Here is a 21,823-nt window from a genome sequence, read left to right as displayed (position 1 = left end):
ACAACAAACAACACAACAGACAACAAAAAGACAAGACAAAGACAACCACAGGCCCAGTGGTCCTTATCCAGAACCTGCCACCAGTGGGGACTTTCTTGATCTCCTGACCACCTACAGGGACTTGAACCCCCTGACCTCCTAGGGGAACTTGAACCCCCTGACGATCTACCAGTGGAGGGATGGGGCATCCCCACATCCACTCCAGCCCTGGGGAAGATGGCTGCATCCAGCTTCTCCCCAGTGGGCTATACCTTGGAGCTCCACAACGAGACAGACAGACAGGATCCCGAGATCTTACCTCCAGAGGCTTCTCACAGAAATTCTGATGCTGGCTCAGTTCTAGTCATTTGATCCTGGATGAGCCCCCAATGAGAGGTTTCCCCCAATAATGGGTCCGTGATCAAAGGAGCAAGACTAATACAAAGTGAAGGTCAAGCAAAGCTTTATTTCACGCCAAGCATTGAGAATCAAACCAATCGGTCAGGGCCGTCTCTTACAAACCCTCACAGCCTCACAGACTAACTTTTATAGAGCAAAGGCCATAGGCTTGAGCCTGGCCATACACAGGTGGCCAATGAGATTGCAACACACAGAGAAAACTGCACAGTCATGCTAGGTCACACACAGGTGGCCAATTGAATTTTAATTTACCCTACAGATATTTGAACTAGCCTATCACCTTGGTCAGAATTGGCACCCAAAAGATGGGGCCCACTCTCCTTGGTAGTTAGGGAGACAGTATGCACACAACACTGATTGGATGTCTCCAGCTGGCCTGACCTGCCCTTGTATCTGGGCTTTGCTACCTTGGACTGGTTTCCCAGACTTGCTTTTAAGTAAGTTCCTCTGGGAGGGGCAGGGTCAATCAAAATTTACTGCATAAACAAAAAAATGGCTCCCTCTGGTTAAATAGGCCCTTACACTGACATATTAAAAACATCTTGCTTGTCAGCAATAAATACAGACCTAAGCAGGTAACAATGGGACACAGCCAACTTTCTGAAAAAGGCACAGAAGGGTTCAAAGCCTTGTGATTGTCCCAAGTCACTGGTGAAAAACCCATTGGGAGAAAATTGGAGAAGGATGGAGAACAACTTGTAAAAAAAGAATGAGTGATTACATTGAAAACACAGATTTAAATGAACAACTAGAACCTCTCAAGCAAGAAATTCCATGATGGAGGCAGAGAGGGCTAAAAAGGAGGCGGAAGAAAGGCTAGAGCCCTCGAAGCACGCATGGAGCACATCCCCAAAGTTCAAGCCAGCCAGTCACAATCCCCCAGGGCAGGAGCCAGGCTATATGCAGTCCCCTCTCCTGACATCCCTGCAGATCACACAGGTGCAACAACCTGGGGAATCCCACAAAAAAGGAGAGGAGGAAATGCTGATCACCACGCCCGCTGGGCAGCCGTGGATCTGAAGGGCGTCACTGATGTTGCTGACTTCCATATCTTCCCTCCAAGTCCTGAAAGTAAACCTCAAGACAGAATCAGACAACTGAGGGCTGAAAGGGGAGAGATTGCCATGCTGACATTACAAATACACAGTCTCCAAACCCAGAACGCATCTCTGCAACAGGAAAATTCATGGCTTGACAGTGAGATTGAGCAGCTGAAGCTAAAACTTCAGAAAACCCAGGAAGAACAGAACCAACACATTCTGCAACTTCACAGAAAACATTTTCAAGGGCAAGGTCAGCTCTTGGAAATGACGCAGATACTGACCAGTGTGTATAGAGATAAAACCTTCACTTGCCACTTTCACAACCACTGTAGGAACATGGCCTAAGATATGGCCCATGAGATGGAGATCAACAGCACCTATTATCCCAGGCTGTCTTCTTCCATCACAACAGAGCCACAAAGGGCTGGGTGGCTGTTGTATCCAGCGAGAGAAAGTTCCAGGAGCTGAGGAGAGAAAATGACCACCTGAGGAGATGCTGACTGCAGGCTGGTCACTTTTCATGATTGACCCTCTTGCTCCTGCTGCTCCGTGCGCAGCCTGCAGAGGCTGGGCAGTGTGAGGGAGTTCCTGGGTTGGCTAGGCCCCCAGGAAGGAGGGAAGTCCCACTATGAGGGTACAGGGACCTGGGGTCCCCTGCAGGTATGACTAGGCTCAGGACAGCTGGGTTATGAACAGCCACACCCCTTTTCACCAACTGCATGGACTTTTGTGAATAATGTCTTATTATTCTGTCTCTAGTGAAGCTACTATTTCTAAATAATTCCCACAGTTACTCTGAGTAGTACACCATTATAACTCTTACTGCATATATAAATAAACTTTGTTATTATTCTCATGAATAGTTTCCCCCATCAGAAGTGCTAGAATTTTATACAATAGGTATGGGATTTTGATTTAAATTACCTCCACCAACTTAAGCATCCTGTAAAGGCCGACATGGATAGAGACACTCAAAACAAGACCACTTCTGTGCTCTAGGACTACTGTAACAAGACTGCAAAAGTAATGCAATATTTATGTGAAGAAAATGCAATTTTAAAAACAGGAAAAAAAAAAAACTTAAAACATCCCATTCAAACTACATAAAATCATTCTTAGTATAGTCCTAAACTGCTATTTTACTCATAAATTAAAATTTTAGTGTTGAATTCATGTTTTAGACCTAAATTCATATCTTAGCCCTAGATTCATATTTTAGCCCTAAATTCATAAAATTAGTTTAGTGCTAAATTTACAGATAGGAAAACATAATAATTTGCAGTCATTTCCTTCTGGTTCTCTCTCTCTCTCTTTCTCTTTTCTTCTTTTCTTTCTTTTTCTTTCTTTCTTTTTTTTTTTTTTTGTAATCTTTGTTGCTTTATTTGAAACAGTGTTGATATTTGCCACTCAAAATTTTACACAGTCAAAATAAAAAGTTTTCTTCTGATGAAAAATGCACCCTCTCATGTGTTTCTATGTACACATGCAAGGACCCCATGATGCAGAATATAGACTATATAGACTATTGTGAATACTGAAAATGTGAAAATAGAGCTGAAAGTTTTAAAACATTGCTTACACAGAGGTGCCTGTGTGGCTCAGTCCACCAAGAATCTGCCTTCAGGTCAGGTCATGATCTCAGGGTCCTGGTATCAAACCCCATGTTGGGCTCCCTACTCAATGGGGAATCTTCTTCTCCTTCTCCCTCTGCCCCTACCTTCTCTGGTACTCACTCTCTCTCTCCAGCTGCACTCTCTCTCAAATTATTAAAATGAATTCTTTAAAAAAAACTCCTTTATGATTAAAAACAAAATTGCTTACACATACATGAATACCTGAAAGAAAAGAAAAAAAAAAAAAAAAAGAATACCTGAAAGAAAAGAATTCCTGCAATTCGTGAGGAGAGGAAAGACTCCTTGAATTTCTTGACAGAGCAGAGTGCCCTAATTTACCAGCAAAGATCCCAGCCAGAAGCACATCTCCCACATGGTTCAAAGGATGAAGAGGCCAGGGGACAGTCCCCATCTGCATCAGAGAGGACGGTAGGACCAAGGAGGTTGATCCCAGTCTCTAGTCACAGGAGGTGGTATCCACCCCTGGGCCTGGAGGACAGGGAAGTGGCATTAGCTGAGGCCAGTGGAGGGCATATCAGGGAACAGGGAATAGTGGCCCCCTCCCCCCATGACTTCCAGTCTTCCCTGGAGAGCTGGAGCAGGGCAGCCACCCACAGGTCCTGGATGTGCAGACAAGGGAGTCAGTCTCAGACACAAAGCATGCAGAAAAGGGTCCAGAAGCAATCTGGAGGAGGACTCACACACATGACACTATTTGATCCAAAGTGGGAGTGTATGCTACAGTCTTTGTTCACTTTCACATAGGTAGTGAGTATCTCTGCAGTATCTATGATGTCTTTGGTATTGTTCTGATATGAGGGATGCAGTGATGGGTTACTCAGAACAAAGTGAGGCCTGTGGACCCCCAGAGCATATGTCCCAGTGACAGGCAAGGACAAGCAATACAGAACAAGGCAATTGGGAATTGCAATTTCTGTTCTGCAGAGAATTCCAATAGGGTGATGGCTGCCAGGGGCCATACTCAGGGTTGACATTCAGGTTGAGATAAAGGTAACAGGAGATAGCCTGGGAACACAGGGGGCCAAATGTTCCAGGCAGAGAAAATATGAGTATAAAGGTGGAGGGGTATGTTTCAGAGGCAGAGTAAACATGGCACAGGTGACAGGGAAGTAGGTAGGGAGGAGGGCCCCCAGAGAAACTTCTCTGCGGTGTAGGGTAGAGATACCGGGGGAATTGTGGGCCTGGAGATGGGGTGATGGCTGGGCATGTGTGTTATTTGTGTACTACACAGATCTCTGTGGCTCTAGGGACAGGGGAATCTGGGGTAGAGGAAGAAGGGCAGGATTCTGGAAGGGGCTCACAGGGTGTATATGAAGCACTGGGGGCTAGCACTGCTGTGGCCTCAAGGGCATACTTTGGGATTCTTTGTCCCCAGCAATGACTTTCTACATTTCTGACCGAGGGGACCTCCATAGCCTTGTCATCCTAGATGTGAGGCCATACCTGTCCTGAGCAGTGTGGGGGCTGAAGCTGGATGGGACCACATGGAGGGGCCTGCACATGAACCTGCACACACCCAGCAGTCCTCCTTCCTGAGCACCTCTGCAGGGCCATGAGGGATGAGGGCATATGGTCCTGATTGGAGCCCCCATCATCAGACTCCTTGAAAATATTATACAAGCTTGATGGAGCGGGGCTTCATTCAGTAGACCCATGGAGTGCTCATGTCCTCCATGAGGCCCTTCTCCACCACAACCCCCAAAACAGCCTCTGATCTGCAATCTTGCCAAATACAGGTGCAATTTTATCCTTGGGGTCACTGGTGGTCTATTTGTGGCTAGCTTAATACTCGAATATTCTCTCTTGTCCCCACTGCTGATGAAATTTTCAATCTGAACCATAAGGTCAGGATGAACGAAACTTGCATGATGAGAGTATTTGTAAGACTGGAGCTAACAGGAGGAACAGAAGATGGTGGGCGAGTAGGGGACCCTCTTTCATCTGGTCCCTTGAACTCAGCTAGATAGCTATCAGATCGTTCTGGGAACACCTATGAAGACAACCTGGGACAGTGTGGTCTCAGAATCTCCAAGGTCACAGATAAATAGTAGTGCCTGATTATGGCAGAATTCCCAAGCATTGGAAATGGGAAGCTGGCCACAATCAGTGAGCCCAGGAGCGGGTTTTATCCTCAGGGCTGCCATAAACTAGGAAGAAGGGCATAGTCGGGCAGCTGCTCTAAGACAATGGGCTCTGCAAGTGATAGAACCACAAATAGACCCTCCACTTTCTCCCAGGGGGAATGGTGCAGGTTTGTGCTCCAGGATTCTGCAAAGTGTGGAGACTCTGAGTGGGGTTACATGCCTCATATTCAAAGGCTTGGTCACAGGCTTGGTGAACACTGAGTGTGTGCAGAAAACAGGGAGACAAAAGTGGTTGACTACGTTTCCCTGAGGGTGCACCAAAGAGTGGGGGCCTCAAACTCTCAGCTCTGGATCTAGAGATTGGGGCACCGCAATTTTTATTTCTGTCCTCTAAAGCAGCACAGAAAACCTTCAGGAAACAAAAGGCCCATAAAGCAAAGAAGAGCCAAGGCCCTGGCGAGAGCTGCGTGATTCCACCAGGACAAAGATATTTTAGAGCCAGCCTAACAGACCCCAACCCCGAGGACCAGCAAGAATATCCAGCCAATAACAAGTGTACTGATTGTTCAAATGGAAAAACTCCAGCGCTGGAGAAAATACTAAATAGAAATTTTAAGGTTTTACTCCACATTTGATACACATGATTCTTTAGTCTCAGTTTAAAATTTCCTTTTTCTTTCATCCTTTTTCCTTTTCAAAATTTTATTTTATCCACTCTTTTGAAGACTTTTAAAATTTTCATTTATACATTTTATATACATATTCTTCATATGTCTTCTAACATACAGAGGAAAATACACTCATGTCTTGGTGTATCACTCTGTTCTACCTGCCTGATTACATTTTCTCTTTTTTTTTCCTTTTTTTTCTTTCCTTTTATTTTTTTATTATTTATTTGTTTGTTTGTTTGTTTGTTTTTTCCTTTCCTAGTTTCTGAAGTCCTCTGGTTTGTCTAAAAATATCAATTTTGTTGTCTTAGTCATTATTCTCTGGACAAAAAAGCAAGAAAGAAAAACTCACCTTGAAAAAGAGAACAAGAGGCAGTAATGACTGCCAGGCACATAATCAGTATGGATATTTGTAAAATGTTGTAAAATGTCAGAGCCAGAACTCAGAATACCAATTATAAATGTGTAGATGGGTTTGCAAAAAACATAGAAGACAATAGAGATTCCCTTTCTGGAGAAATCAAAGACCTAAAATCTAATCAAGGCGAAATCAAAAAGGATCTAAATGAGATGCAATATAAAATTGAGGGTCTAGGGCATGTGGGAGGCTCAGTCGGTTGAGTGACTGCCTTTGGCTCAGGTAGTGATCCTGGAGTCCCTGGATAAGATCCCACATCAGGCTCCCTGTTTGGCAGAGTCTGTTTCCTGCTCTGACCCTCCCTCTTTTCATGCGTGCTCTCTCTCCCACTCTCTCTCTCAAGTGAATAAATAAATGAAATCTTTAACAAAAATTGGAGCTCCAAGTTCTGGGATAAAGGAGGCAGAATGGAGAATCTGTGCATAGAAGAGAACATGATGGAGAACAAAACTGAGGAAAAGAGAGATAAACAACTACTAGATTTCGGAGGAGAGGATTTGAGAGATCAGTGAGACCATAAAGTAAATTGGTATTAGATTAATTGGGGACCCACAGAAAGAGGAAAGAGGGGAGAAGAAGGCAGATTTCAACAAATTGTAGTTGAGAAATTCACTAATCTAGGGAAAGAAACAGGCATTCAAGTTGCCTGGGTAGTTAAATTCACTAACTGTTTGCTGTCAGGTCAGATCATGATCTCAGGGTCCTAGGATCGAGCCCCATGTCAGGCTCTCTACTCAATGGGAAGTCTACTTCTCCCTAAAAAGAGAACATAGAGGCACTACTGATTGCCAGGCACCTCATCAGTACGGATATTTGTAAAATGTCAGAGCTAGAATTCAGAATATCAATTCTAAAGATAGAGCTGGGTTTGCAGAAAGCATAGAAGACACTAGAGAATCCCTTTCTGGAGAAATCAAAGAACTAAAATCAAATCAAATCAAAACCAAAAAGGGTATTCATGAGATGCAATTAAAAATAGAGGCTCTAGAGCAGCTGGTTGGCTCAGTTGATTGAGTGACTGCCTTCGGCTCAGCTAATGATCCTGGAGTCCCTGGATCGGGTCCTGCATCAGGCTTCCTGCTTGGCTGGGAGTCTGCTCCTTCCTCTAACCCTCCTATTCTCATGCTATCTCTCTCTCGTTCTCTCGCTCAAGGAAATAAATAAATACAACCTTTTTTATTTTTTTTTAAATGGAGGCTCTAACTGCTAGGATAAAGGAGGCAGAAGAGAGAATCTGTGGCATAGAAGATGAAACAATGGCGAATAAAACTGAGGAAAAGAGAGATCAACAATGACTAGGTTACAAGGAGAGGATTTGAGAGACCAGTCAGACCCTAGAGTGAAATAGTATTTGATTAATTGAGGAAGAGGAAAAAGAGGAGTAGAAGGTAGATTGGAACAAACTGTGGCCGAGAAGTTCCCTACTCCAGGGAAAGAAACAGGCATTCAAGGCCAGGAGGCACAGAAAACCCTCTCAAAATGAAGAAAAAGACATCAATACCCCAACCTAAAAGAGAGAAGCTTGCCAATCTCAGAGACAAAGAGAAAATCCTGAGAGCAGCTAGGGACAAGAGGTCCTTAAGTACAGAGGTAGAAACAGAAGGCTGGCAGCAGACCTATCCACAGTGACCTGGCAGGTCAGAAAGGATGGGCATGATCCTCTCAGATTGTTCAATGAGAACAAGATGCAGCCAAGAAGACGTTCTCCAGCAAGGCTGTCTTTCAGAATAGAAGGAGAGATCCAGATCTTCCAGGACACACAGAAACTGAAGGATTCAGTGATCAGTAAACCAGCCCTGCAAGAAATAGTAGAAGACCACCTTCAAGCCAAGAGAAAGCCCCAAAGGAATATAGCTCAGAAAGGAACAGACACAATAGACAGAAACAGTGACCTTAGAGGAAATACAAAAGCACTACATTCATGTCTTTAAGTAGTTACTGTGAATGTCTTTGGGATCAAGGCTCCAATCAAAATTCACAGGGTATCATATGCAGAAAAAAATAAGACCCTTTGAAATGCTGACTGCAAGAGACTCATTGGAGACCCAAAGCACCTCCTGAGTGAATGTGAGGTAGTGGGACACCATGTATCATGCAAATGCACATCCAAGGAAAGCTGGGGTAGCAATCCTCACATCAGACAATTAGATTTTCAAGCGAGGAAGGACAGTATAACATATTTAAAGGGTCTATCCATATAATTAAGCACTGTAAATATTGATGCCTCTAACTTGGGAGCAGCCTATGATATATACCAATTAATTAATCACAAGATAAAAGGAAGACTTTGATAATAGCACAGTCATACAAGGGGACTTTTACAGCTCACTCACTGCAATGGGCAGATCATCCAAACCAAAGAACAACCAGGAAACAAGGGGATTGAATGACACACTGCACCAGTTGGACTTCACAGATATATTCAGACCACTCCATCCTAAAGCAACAGAATACACATTTTTCTCCTGTTCTCATGGAAATTTTTCCAGAGTAAATCACATACTGGTTCCCAAATCAGGACTCAGCCATTACCAAAAGAATGGGATGCGTCCCTGCCTATTCTAGACCACGATGCTTTGAAACTGGAGTTCAGTCACAAGAGGAGATTTGGGAGGAAATGGAACACATAGAAGCTAAAGACCATCCAACTAAAGAATGAAGTGCTCAACCAGGAAATTAAAGAAATTTAAAAATTCATGGATGCATGGGACACCTGGGTGGCTCAGTCAATTAAGCACGGGTCAAAATAGCAAAATTAACAAGTCACAAAAAAACAAATGTTGGCGATAATGCAGAGAAAGGGGAACATACACGGTTGGAGGGAATACAGGCCACTCTGGAAAACAGTATGGAGGTTCATCAAGAAGTTAAAAATACAGCTACCCTATGGCCCACAAACTGCACCACTAAGGTGGAATTTACCAGAAAGATCCAAATTAAGGAACCCAAAGGGTCTCCCATACCCCCAACGTTTATAGCAGCAATGTCCATAATCGCCAAAGTGGAAAGAGCCCAGATGTTGATCAAGAGATGAATGCATACAGACAATCTGATAGAGACACACCATGGAATATTACTCAGCCATCAAAAAGGATAACAGCTTACCATTTATATCACTGTGGATGGAACAAAAAGCTATTATGCTGAGCAAAATAAGTGAACCAGAGAAACTCAAGTATCTTGTGGTTTTACTCATATATGGATTATAAGTAACAGCACGGAGGATCATAAGGGAGGGAAAACTGAAAGGAAACAAATCAGAGAGGAGATAAACCTCAAGACACTCTTAATCCTAGGAAACAAACTGGGGGTTGGAAGAAGGAACTGGAGCGGGGGGTGGGGTAAATGTGTGACAGGCATTAAGGAGGGCACCTGATGTGATGACCACTGGATGTTATATGCAACTGATAAATAACTGAACTCTACATATGAAACTAATGATATACTGTATGTTGGCGAATGAATTAAAAGTTAAAAAAGGAAGTTTCTTATCATTAAGAAGCTTTACTTTAAAAACAAAGAAAAGCCCAGGGCACCTGGGTGGCTCATTGGGTTAAAGCCTCTGCCTTTGGCTCAGGTCATGATCCCAGGGTCCTGCGTCGAGCCCTGCATCGGGCTCTCTGCTCAGCAGGGGGCCTGTTTCTCCCTCTCTCTGCCTGCCTCTCTGCCTGCTTGTGATCTCTGTCTGTCAAATAAGTAAATAAAATCATTTAAAAAATAATAATAAAATAAAACCAAAGAAAAACCCAAACAAACTAAAAAAAATAAAATAAAATAAATAAATAAACAACAACAAAAACAGGAAAAAAAAAAATAAATACCCTGAAGGAAACAGGTATTTTTGATCCCCATCCCTCCTATATATCTCATTTCAAACCCAAACCAGAGTCCGTTACCTGAAATAAAGTCTCTGCCTGGTCAGGGACCACTGGACCCTCTGTATTGGATCAGACATTAGGGCATCTCTTCCCCCATCTGTTAGATTTGTAAAACATAGACTGGAGATAGTAAGCACTATTCTTCCTTCTGAGCATAGTTGATGCCAAGTGCTATCAGCTAACTTTCCAAGGGAAATGTAGCCTGCAGAAAGAAGCACTTGAGGAATCAGAAACCTGCAGGAGGACCCTGACTCTCACGCACAGACTGGACTGTTCAACCACATATCCTGCAGGAGAACATCCAGGCAGATGCTCTCAGGCATGGTTTTCAAAGCCAAACCCCAGCCAGTCCTCAGGTTCACAACAAAGTGAGGAAATAACTCCCCAGGCTCTGCCATCCCCTGACATAAATCCATACCAGAACTCATGTCTAACTACCGAAGGCTAACCCCCTGGGAAGCTCTTTGAGAGACCATGCCCTGGGTTAGGCTTAAAAGGCTCCTCCATCCATTTCTAGGATGACAAATCGTGTCACTCAGCCAGGGCTCAGTAGCGTCCCAATGTGGCCTCCCAAGGGCAGGCCATTCCCACACCCTCCCAGAGCAATGAGGCTGCTCCCAGGCTCCATCATGGACCCCAACCTATCAGGTAAGGAGGAAAGGCTACTGGCCACCCACAGGCCCTTCATGGGAAACAAAGGCTGTAGAAGAAGGGCCACATGAAAGAAACAGGCTGGGCCCCTATGTCACCCTGTGGCAGAGTCACCCCCTTGCAAGAACCCCTGGATTGAACAAGGACACACTGTCTCCACAGACTCCATGAAACTGTAATACCCTGCCAGACCCAGCTGAGTTCTTCTGAGTTGCGAGGATTGGAATCTTGATCTCTTAGTTAGTACCTCTGGAGATACCCTCCATGTCAGAATGACAGTCATCTGCCTGCCCACCATGGCTACACAAAGGAGGAAGGGTGCCTCAGAGAAAGGAGATCCTGGGAACTTTATAGGCAGGACCAGAATCCCTGCAGCAGAAGGAAACTTCAGATGAGGAGAATGGGCCTTGCATGGGAAGAAGGCCATAACACTTGGCCCTGACTTCTTTTGTGCACAGAGAGGGACATGACCTAGGCCTGCTTTGACCCCCAATTTTCTGTAGGGCAGGTGGGCTGGGAGGGCAGAGCTCCAGGCTGGGATCAGCCCTTCCTACCAGCCCCAGTTCTTGTGAGATTAACGTCACTTTCTAATTCACAGCAAAGTTATGGACAACTGTGTTCTAGGATCTGTCTGGCCTCCCCTCCCCCAGCCCAGCTGACCTACCCAATTTCCAGAGTTCTAATGGTTCTACTGGTCAGTTGTTGCCACAGGATGCTGGTATTCGGGGGCAGAGCTGTGAAGCCCTATGTAGCCATGGAGAGCCCACTGTTGGCTGCCTCATCCACTTACCAGCTGGTCCTGGAGAAGCTGTGGGGTGCACTGCTGGCAATTTCTGGTAGCTAGAGACACACCCCAAGTCTCCCTGTGGTGCTCTGGGTGATACTGGTAGGTACAGTATTGCTGCTTTTCCTAAGGAAGGAAAAGCATTCTAAGAAGGGCAATGGAACTGAGCAAAAGGTGTTTGACCACCATAAAGTCTGTGTAGGAGGCAGTGAGAATATTGGCTCAACCACACAAGCCAAGAATGCCCTCAGGCCATACACAGTGGTAATCAGTTCTCCCACATTACAAACCTTGTGCTTGTCAGCAATGGATAGAAACCTGATCAGGTTAAAATGGGATGCTGCTAACTTTCTTAAAAAGCAGCACAGAAGAGCCAGCCTTATGATCTTCCCCAAGTCACTGGTGAAAAGCCCATTGGGAGAGAATCAGAGAAGGATGGAGAACAAATTGTGAAGAAAAGAATGAGTGATTTCATCGAAAACACTGATTTTATAGAATAACTAGAATGGTTCATGCAAGAAATTTCAAGATGTGGACAGAGCACTGCAGGAAAAGGAGGGTAAAGAAATGCTGGAACCCTTGAAGGCATGCACAGGGCACATCCTAAAAGATCAAGCCAGCCAATCACTGTCCCCCAGGGAAGGACACGAGCTGCAGGTTGTCCCCTCACCTGACCTCTGCACAGATCACACTGGTGACACAACCTGGGGAGTCCCACAAAAGTGTGGAGCAGGAAATTGCAATCACCCACCTTCCAGGTAGCCCCTGATCTGAAGGGTGTCACCGATGTTGCTGGCTTCCATGTGTTCCCTCCAAGTCCCCAAAGGGAACGTCAAGACAGACTCAGACAACTGAGGGCAGAAAGGGGAGAGATTACTGTGGTAACAAGTCAAATACAGTCTCCAAACCCACAAACCATCTCTGCAACAGGAAAATTCAGGGCTTGACAGTGAGATTCAGCAGCCAAAGCTGAAACTTCAGGAAACCCAAGAACAGGATCAACACATTCTGCATCTTCACAGAAAACACTTTCACGGGCAAGCTCAGCTCTAGCAAATGACACAGAAATTGACCAGCGTTTATAGAGACAAGAACTTCACCTACCAATTTTGGAGCTTCTCGTAGATGGCCCAAGAGATAACCCATGGTATGGAGATAAACAGTTCCCACTATCATAAGGCTGTCCTCTTCCATCACGACAGAGCCGCAAAGGCTGGGTGGCAGCTGTTTCCAACGAGAGAATGTTCCAGGAGCTGGGGAGAGAAAATGATCAACAGCCACACCCCTGCTCACCAATTGCATGGACTTCTGTGAATAAGTCTGATTACTCTCTCTTTCTAGTGAAGCTACTATTTCTAAATTGTTCCCACAGTTCCTTTTAGTAGTACACCATTATACCTCTTACTGCATATATAAATAAACATCGTTAATATTTTCAGGAATAGATAGAATCCCCCATCAGATGTGTTAGAAATATATGCTGTTGGCATGGGATTTTGTTTTGAATTAATGCCACTATGACTTAAGCATCCTCTAATGGTTGACATGGAGAGACACAAGACCATTATCTGTGCTCTAGGACTACTGTTACAAAGTCTGCAGGAGTAACTCAATATTTGTGTTTAAAAAAATGTAGTTTTAAAAACAGAAAAAAAATCTTAAAACTACATCCTACTCAAACTACATAAAATTTTTGTTAGTGTGGTCCTCAACTGCTATTTGAGTCCTAAACTAAATTTTAGTCCTGAACTCATATTTTAGACCTAAATTCTTATTTTTGAACTAGATTCATATTTTAGTCCTAAATTCATAGGATTCATTTCCTATGTTTTTACATAGGAAAACATAAGAATTTATTTCTTGTTCTCTACTTTTTTTGAGGGGGGATTATCTTTGTTGCTATGTTTAAGACAATGTTTGTTGTTTACCACTCGTGAATTTTATGCAGTCAAAATAAAAAGTTTTCTCCTGACTGAAAATGGACCCTCTCGTGTGTACATGCACGTGCAAGGACCCCATGATGCAGAATCTAGACTACTGTACTTTTGTGAGTACTGGAAAATGTAAAAATAGAGGTGAAAGTTGTAAAATATTGGCTCACATGGTCGGGGATGTCTGGGTTGCTTGGTCCATTAAGCATCTGCTTTCAGGTCAGGTCATGATTTCGGGGTTCTGGGATCAAGACCCATGTTGGACTCCCTGCTTAGTGGGGGGTGTCTGATTTTTCTTCTCCCTCTGTTCCTCCCCTCTCTTGTGCCCACTCTCTCTTTCTCTCTCTCCTGCTACACTCTCTCTCAAATTATTAAAATAAATTCTCAAAAAAATTTGTGATTAAAAACAAAATTGCTTACACATACATAAATACCTGAAAATAAAAAAAAAATGTGTACATGCAATTCGAGAAGAAAGGAAAGACTCCATGATCTTCTTCACAGGGAAGAGTGCCCTGATTTACTAGCAAAGATCCCAGCCAAGAGCACTTCTCCCACATGGTTCAGAGAGTGAAGAGGACAGGGGACAGTCCCCAGTCTCTAGCAAAAGGAGGTAGTATCCACCCCTGGGCCTGGAGGACATGGAATTGGCATCAGCTGAGGCCAATGGAAGGCTTATCTGGGAACAGAGAATAGTGGCCCCTTCCCCCATCCATGTCCTCCACTTGTCCCTGGAGAGCTGGAGCAGGGCAGCTACCCACAGAACCTGCGTGTGCAAGAAAAGGAGTCAGCCTCAGACACAGATCATGCAGAAAAAAGGTCCAGAAGCAATCTGGAGAAGGACTCGCACATGTGACACTATTTGATCCAAAATGTGAGTGTTTACTCCTGCCTTTGTTCTCTTTCACATAGGTAGTGAGTATCTCTGCAGCATCGACGATATCTGTGGTGTTGTTCTGGTATGTGGGATGCAATGATGGGTCACTCACAACAAAGTGAGGCTTGTGGACCCTCAGATCTTATGTCCTCGTGATGGGCTAGGCCAAGGAATAAAGAACAAGGGGATTAGGGACAGCAATCTCTGCTCTGCAGAGAATTCCAACAGGGTGATGGCTAACAGGGGCCGTACCCAGAGGTAACATTCAGGCTGAGATGAAGATAACAGGAGGTAGCCTGGGAAAGCAGGGGGCTGAATGGTCCAGGAAGAGAGTACATGGGTATAAAGGTGGAAGGCTGTGCTTCAGAGGTAGGGATACACAGCAAAGATGACAGGGAAGTGGGTAGAGCCAGGCTGCTGCAGAAACCTCTTTGCGGTGTAGGATAGAGATACTAGGGGAAGTTGTGGGCCTGGAGACAGGGTGATGACTGGGCATGTGTGTGATTTGTGTACTACACAGATCTCTGTGACTGCAGGGACAGGGGAATCTGGGGTGGATGAGGAAGGGCAGGATTCTGGGAGGAGCTCACAGGGTCTATATGGAGTACTGGGAGCTAGCACTGCTGTGGCCTCAGGGGAAAGCCTTAGGTTTGTCTATCTCCAGCAATGACTCTCTGAATTTCTGACCAAGGGGACCTCCTTGACTTGGCTTCCCAGATGTGACCCATGCCCATCCTAAGCAGTGAGGGGGCTGAGACTGGATAGGGCCACATGGAAGAGCCTGCACACATAGAGCTGCACACACCAGGCAGTCCTCCTCCCTGGGCACCTCTGTAGGGCCAGGAGGGAAGTGGGCACTTGGTCCCGATTGGAGAACCCATCATCAGACTCCTAAAAATATTATACAGGCTTGATGGAGCAGGGCAGTTCAGTACACCCATGTACACTTATGTCCTCCATGAGGCTCTTCTGCACCAAACCAGCCTCTGATCTGTGACCTTGGCATAGACAAGTCCAATTTTATCATTAGGTTCAGTGGTGGTCTATTTGGGGCTGGCTTAATACTTGAATATTCTCTCCTTTCCACACTGCTGATGAAACATCCAATCTGAATCCTAAGGTCAGGATGAAAAAAACTTGGTAGATGAGAGTATTTTTAAGATTGGAGCTAACAGGAAGAACAGAAGATGGTGGACAAGTAGGGGACCCTCTTTCATCGGGTCCCTGCAACTCAGCTAGCTATCAAATTTTTCTGGGAACACCTATGAGGCAACCTGGGACAGTGAGGTCTCAGAATCCCCAGGGTCACAGATAAATAGTGGTGCCGGAGTGTGGCAGTTCCCAAGCATTGGAGAGGGGAAGCCATCCACAATCAGTGAGCCCAGGAGTGGGCTTTCTCCTCGGAGTTGCCATAAACTAGGAAGATGGGCATAGTCGGGCAGCTACTCTAAGACAATGCCTTGCAAGTGACAGAACCACAAGTAGACCCTCTGCTTTCTCCCAGGAGGAATGATGCAGGTGTGTGTCCCAGGATTCTGCAAAGTGTGGAGACTTTGGATGGGATCACATGCCTCAGATTCAAAGGTTTCATCACAAGCTTAATTAACACGTAGAGCATAGACAGAAACCAGGGAGACAAAAGTGATTGACTACATTTCCCTAAGGGTACACAAAAGAGTAGGAGCCTCAATCTCTCAGCTCTGGCACTAGAGATCAGGGCACCACAATTTTTATTTCTGTCCTCTAGAGCGGCATGGAAAACCTTCAGGAAACAAAAGCCCCATAAAGCAACGAGGAGCCAAGCCTCCCTGGCAAGGACTGTGTGGTTCCACCAGGACAAACACATTTTAGAACCAGCCCAGCAAACCCCAATCACCAGAGGAACAGCAAGAATATCTAGCCAATACCAAGGGTACTGATTGTTCAGAACTGAAAAACTCCAGTGCTGAAGAAAACACTAAAGAGAATTCAAGGTTTTTTTCCTTGTTGTTGTTTTTTGTTTTGTTTTGTTTTGTTTTTTTTCCCAGGAACCCATAATTCATTAGGCTCAGTTTAAAATTTCCTTTTTTCTTTTTTTCCTTTTTCCTTTTCAACTTATTTCTTGTTTTATTCCACTATTTGAAGACTTTACATTTTCATTTTTACATTCATATACATATTCTTCATTTTTGCCTTCTTTTCATTTTCTACAATTTTATTTTTTTATAGAAGTTTTTCTTTCTCTAGAATTTTTAGATCTAGTGTCTTCTATAAAACAGAAGAAAATACACCCAGAATTTGGCGTGTCACTTTGTTCTGTCTACCTGCTGGATTACATTTTCTCTTTTTTTCCTTCTTTTTTTTTTTGTTTGTTTGTTTTTTGTTTTGTTTGTTTGTTTGTTTGTTTTGGTTTTGGTTTTATTGGTTGGTTGGTTGGTTGGTTGGTTTTATCCATTTCTGGTTTCTGAAGTCCTCTGATTTGTCTAGTGTATATTTCATTGGGGTCTTGGTTGATTTTTTGCATTTTGTTCTGTCAGTCATTATTCTTCTCAGGACAAAAAGGTAAGCCAGAAAAACTCATCTTGAAAAATAGAACAAGAGGCACTACTGACTGGAGGCACCTCATCAGTATGGATATTTATAAAATGTCAGAGCTAGAATTCAGAATATCAATTCTAAAAATAGAGCTGGGTTTGCAAAAATCAGAGAAGACACTAGAGAATCCCTTTCTGGAGAAATCAAAGAACTACAATTGAATCACGTTAAATCAAAAAGGCTATTCATGAGATGTGATTAAAAAAACTGAGGTTCTAGGGCACCTGGGTGGATCAGTTGGTTGAGCGACTGCCTTCAGTCCAGATCAGGAACATGGAGTCCCTGGATTGGGTCCTGCATCGGGCTCCCTGCTTGGCAGGGAGTCTGCTTCTCCCCCTGACCTTCCCTCTTCTCATGCTCTCTCTCTCATTCTCTCTCAAGTAAATAAATAAAGTTATTAAAAATGGGGGCTCTAACTGCTGGATAATAGAGGCAGAAGAGAGAATCTGTGGCATAGAAGATAAAATTATGGAGAATAAAACTGAGTAAAAGAGATATCAACAACTACTAGGTCACAAGGAGGGGATTTGAGAGATCAGTAACACCATAAACTGAAGTGATATTATATTAATTGGGGACCCTGGGGAAGAGGAAAGAGGAAAGCAGAAGGTAGATTTGAACAAATTGTAGCTGAGAAATTCCCTAATCTGGGGAAAGAAATAGGCATTCAAGTGCAGGAGGCACAGAACACCCTATCAAAATTAAGAAAAACACATTAATATTGCAACATATAATAGTGAAGCTTGCAAATCTCAGAGAAAAGAGAAAATCCTGAGAGCAGTTCAGGACAAGAGATCCTTAACCTACCTTACAGAGGTAGAAACAGAAGGCTGGCATCAGACCTAGCCACAGAAACCTGGCAGTCCAGAAAGGATGGGCATGATAACTCAGAGTGTTCAATGAGAACAATATGCAGCCAAGAATACTTTATCCACCAAGGCTGTCATTGAGAATAGAAGGAGAGATAGAGAACTTCCAGGACAAACAGAAACTAAAAGAATTTGTGATCACCAAACCAACCCCGCAAGAAATAGTAAAAGACCTCCTTCAGGCCAAGAGAAAGCCCCAAAGTAAAATAGGTCAGAAAGGAACAGAGACAATATAGAGAAACAGGGACCTTAGAGGAAATACAAAAGCACTACATTCATATCTTTCAGTAGTTACTCTGAATGTCAATGGGATAAAGGTTCCAATCAAAAGACACAGGGTATCAGATTGGAGAAAAAAGCAAGACCCATCGATATGCCAACTGCAAGAGACTCATTTTAGATCCAAAGCACCTCCAGAGTGAACGTGAGGGGATGGAGAACGATTTAGCATGCTAATGCACATTGAGAGAAAGCTGGGGTAGCAATCCTCATAGCAGACAATTAGATTTTCAACTGAAGACTGCAATAAGAGATAAGGAAGGACATATCATACCTTGATCTGAAGACCAGACAAAGACCCCACCAAACAGGAGAATTACAGACTTATATCCATAAGGAACATTGATGCAAAAATTCTTACCAAAACACTAGCCAGTAGGATCCAACAGTACATGAGAAGGATATTCACCATGACTAAGTGGGATTTAGTACTGGACTGCATGTATGATTCAACATCTACAAAACAAGAAGTGTAAAACAATCCACAAATAAAGGAAAGGACAAGCCTCATATGATCCTGTCAATAGATACAGAAAAAGAATCTGGCAAAATATAGCATTCTTTTATTTAAAACTCTTCATAGTGTAGGGATAAAGGGACCATACCTGAATATCAGAAAAGCCATATACAAAAAGCCCACAGAGAATACCATTCTCAAGGGGGAATAAGTGATAGCTTCTCCCCTAAGGTAATGAACACGGCAGGGATGTCCACTCTCACCACTACAGTTCAACATAGTACTAGAAGTCCTCAGCTCAGCAATCAGGCAACAAAAAGAAATAAAAGGCATCTTAATTCGCAAAGAAGAAGTCAAACTCTCACTCTTCACAGATGACATAATACTGCATGAGTCACCCAAAAGACTCCACCCCAGAACTCATACAGGAATTCAGCAAAGTGGCAGGATAGAAAATCAATGCACAGAAGTCAGTTATACTTCTATACACTAACAATGAGACAGAAGAAAAAGTAATTAAGGAATTGCTCCCATTTATAATTGCATTAAAAACTAAATAAGATACCTAGAAATAATCCTAACCAAAGAGGCAAAGGATCTGTACTCAGTAAGACTGATGAATCACAGGCCTGTACCCCTGAAATTAATAATACATTATATGTTAATTTAAAATGATCTGCACTCAGAAAACTATAGAACACTCATGAAAGAAACTGAGGAAGACACAATGAAATAGAAAAACATTTCATGCTTATGGATTGGAATAACAAATATTGTTAAAATGTGTATGCTAGGGCACCTGTGTGGCTCAGTTGGTTAAGCATCTGCCTTTAGCTCAGGACATGATCCCAGGGTCCTGGGATCAAGCCCTGTATCAGGCTCCCTGCTTGGCGGGGAGTCTGCTTCTCCATCTCCCATTCCCCCTGCTTGTGTTCCCTCTCTCTCACTCTGTCTCTCTCTGTCAAATAAGTAAACAAATAATTTTTAAAAAATTAAAATTAAAATAAAATGAAAAAATAAAATGTTTGTGCTACCCAGAGCAATCTATATGGTCAATGCAGTCCCTACCATAATACCTTCAGTTTTTACCAAAGAGCTGAAACAAATAATCCTTAAATTTGTATGGAACCAGAAAAGACCCTAAATAGCCAAGCTAACATTGACAAAGGAAACTGAAGCTAATGGCATCAGAATTCCAGATTTCAAGCTCCATTACAAAGCTGTAATTATCAGTACATTATGGTTCTGGCAAAAAACAAAAACAAAAACAAAAACAAAAGCAAAAACAAAAACAGACATATGGTTAAACGGAACAGAATAAAGAACTCAGAAATTGATCTTCAACTCTGTGGTTGCCTAATCTTTGACAAAGCAGGAAAGACTATCCAATGGAGAAAAGACAGTCTCTTCAACAAATGGTGTTGGGAAAACTGGACAGCCACATGCAGAAGACTGAAACCAGACCATTTTCTTAAACCATACCCATTCAGAAGAATAGACTCAAAATGGATGAAAGACCTAAATATGAGACAGAGGTACAACAAAATCCTAGGAAAGAACACAGGAAACAACTTCTTGTTAAACATGACTCCAAAGACAAAGGAAACAAATAAAAAATGAACTATTGGGAGTACATCAAGATAAAAAAGCTTTTGCACAGCAAAGGAAAGAGTCAACAAAGCCAAAGTATTTCCAACAGAATGGGAGAAGATATTTGCAAATGACATCAGATAAAGGACTGGTATCCAACATCTCTAAAGAACTTACCAAATTCAACACCCAAAGAATAAATAATCCAATGAAGAAACGGGAAGAAGACAGAAGGAGACATTTCTCCAAAGACATACAAATGGCCAACAGACACATGAAAAAATCCTCAACATCACTTGACATCAGAGAAATACAAATCAAAACCACAATGAGATACCTACCTCATGCCAGTCAGAATGGCTAAAATTAACAAGTCATGAAATGACAGGTGTTGGCCAGGACATAGAGAAAGAGGAATCCTCTTACACTATTGGTGGGAATGTAAGTTGGTGCAGCCACTCTGGAAAAACAGTATGGAAGCTACTCAAAAAGTTGAAACTTGAGCTACCCTATGACCCAGAAATTGCACTACTAGGGATTTACCCCAAAGATACAAATGGAGTTATTCAAAGGGGCACCTTCACCCCTTTGCTGTGCAATGTTGATAGCAACAATGTCTAACTTTCATGGAGAAAAATCTAAATTTTGGTTTTATAATCCTTTAATCCCTCTGTTTCCCAACACAGAATGCTTATTGCTACCAAGAGCCTGAGAGGAACAAGTGAGCTTCTGAATTTCTTTTGCAAACTGGCTCTGTACAGATACTAAAGAAATGCTTTTGAAGATAGTATTATTGGAAGAGAAAAGTTTAAAAAGTTGTAGAATATTAGTATGTATTAATAGTAGCACAGCTTGCCAGAAGTCAGGAAACAACCTCTCCCTTCTTCTTGGCAGTGGTCTGACACTAGTAGAATACTGTCTCCAGTCTTTGCAGTTTAAAATAAATGTGAAGAAATTTTAGAAGGGCTAGAAGAGAGCAAAAATGTAAAATATAATGAGAAAAAAATATAGGCCTGTTATTTGGAGGAAAAAAAAAGACACCAAGACCGTTTAATCTAGAAAAGCAAAGCCTTTGGGGAGACTTAATGAGAAGTGTCATAGTAAATAAAAAATCAACAAAATTATTCTTCATCTTGACCAAGGAAACAATGAGAGAAAAATGCTAAAATTAGAATGAGAGCAACAAAGCTTGGTTAAGCATAAAGAAGAAACTCTTGGCCTTGACATTAAAACTTTGAAAGTATACTGCCAAAAAAGAGTTGTGAAATTTCTTGGAAACATAAATAACAATCTGCACTAATTGATGAAGGCATTTCTCTGCTTCAAGAAAAAAAAAATCAGATAACTTCAAGAAGTCCCAGTTGTAGGGCATATTTATAAGAATTTAGCTACCTATAAATTAAAGTCAGATAAAAATTCCCTAGCCCAAAGCATTTTTTTTTAAGATTTTATTTATTTATTTGACAGAGAGAGATTACAAGTAGGCAGAGAGAGAGAGAGGAGGAAGCAGGCTCCCTGCTGAGCAGAGAGCCCGATGCAGGACTCGATCCCAGGACCCTGAGATCATGACCTGAGCCGAAGGCAGCGGCCCAACCCACTGAGCCACCCAGGCGCCCCAAAGCATTTTTTTAATAAACAATATTTAACTCTCTGACACCTCCAAGCTTATTCGATTAGATTTAAGCAG

General features: G+C 42.9%; 1 long non-coding RNA gene across 2 annotated transcripts in view; it reads right to left on the bottom strand.

Annotated features, from left to right (window-relative positions):
* The window catches only part of LOC131825272 (uncharacterized), a 99,846-nt gene that overhangs the window by 14,575 nt on the left and 63,448 nt on the right, over window positions 1-21,823 (bottom strand). The window contains exons 5-8 of one of the 2 annotated variants that reach the window (XR_009351186.1): window positions 18,451-18,545; window positions 12,664-12,812; window positions 12,311-12,410; window positions 11,566-11,685 (exon numbers count right to left, since the gene is read on the bottom strand). This is a non-coding gene — a long non-coding RNA (uncharacterized LOC131825272). Of the gene's footprint in view, window positions 1-425; window positions 1,907-11,565; window positions 11,686-12,310; window positions 12,411-12,663; window positions 12,813-18,450; window positions 18,546-21,823 lie in introns of those variants that run through there. The other variant, XR_009351187.1, reaches the window with a different exon arrangement.

This window comes from Mustela lutreola, chromosome 2, assembly GCF_030435805.1.
Source record: "Mustela lutreola isolate mMusLut2 chromosome 2, mMusLut2.pri, whole genome shotgun sequence".
Lineage (NCBI taxonomy): Eukaryota > Metazoa > Chordata > Mammalia > Carnivora > Mustelidae > Mustela > Mustela lutreola.
Note: the sequence above shows the minus strand (reverse complement) of the source record. Positions and strands in the feature narration are given on the sequence as shown.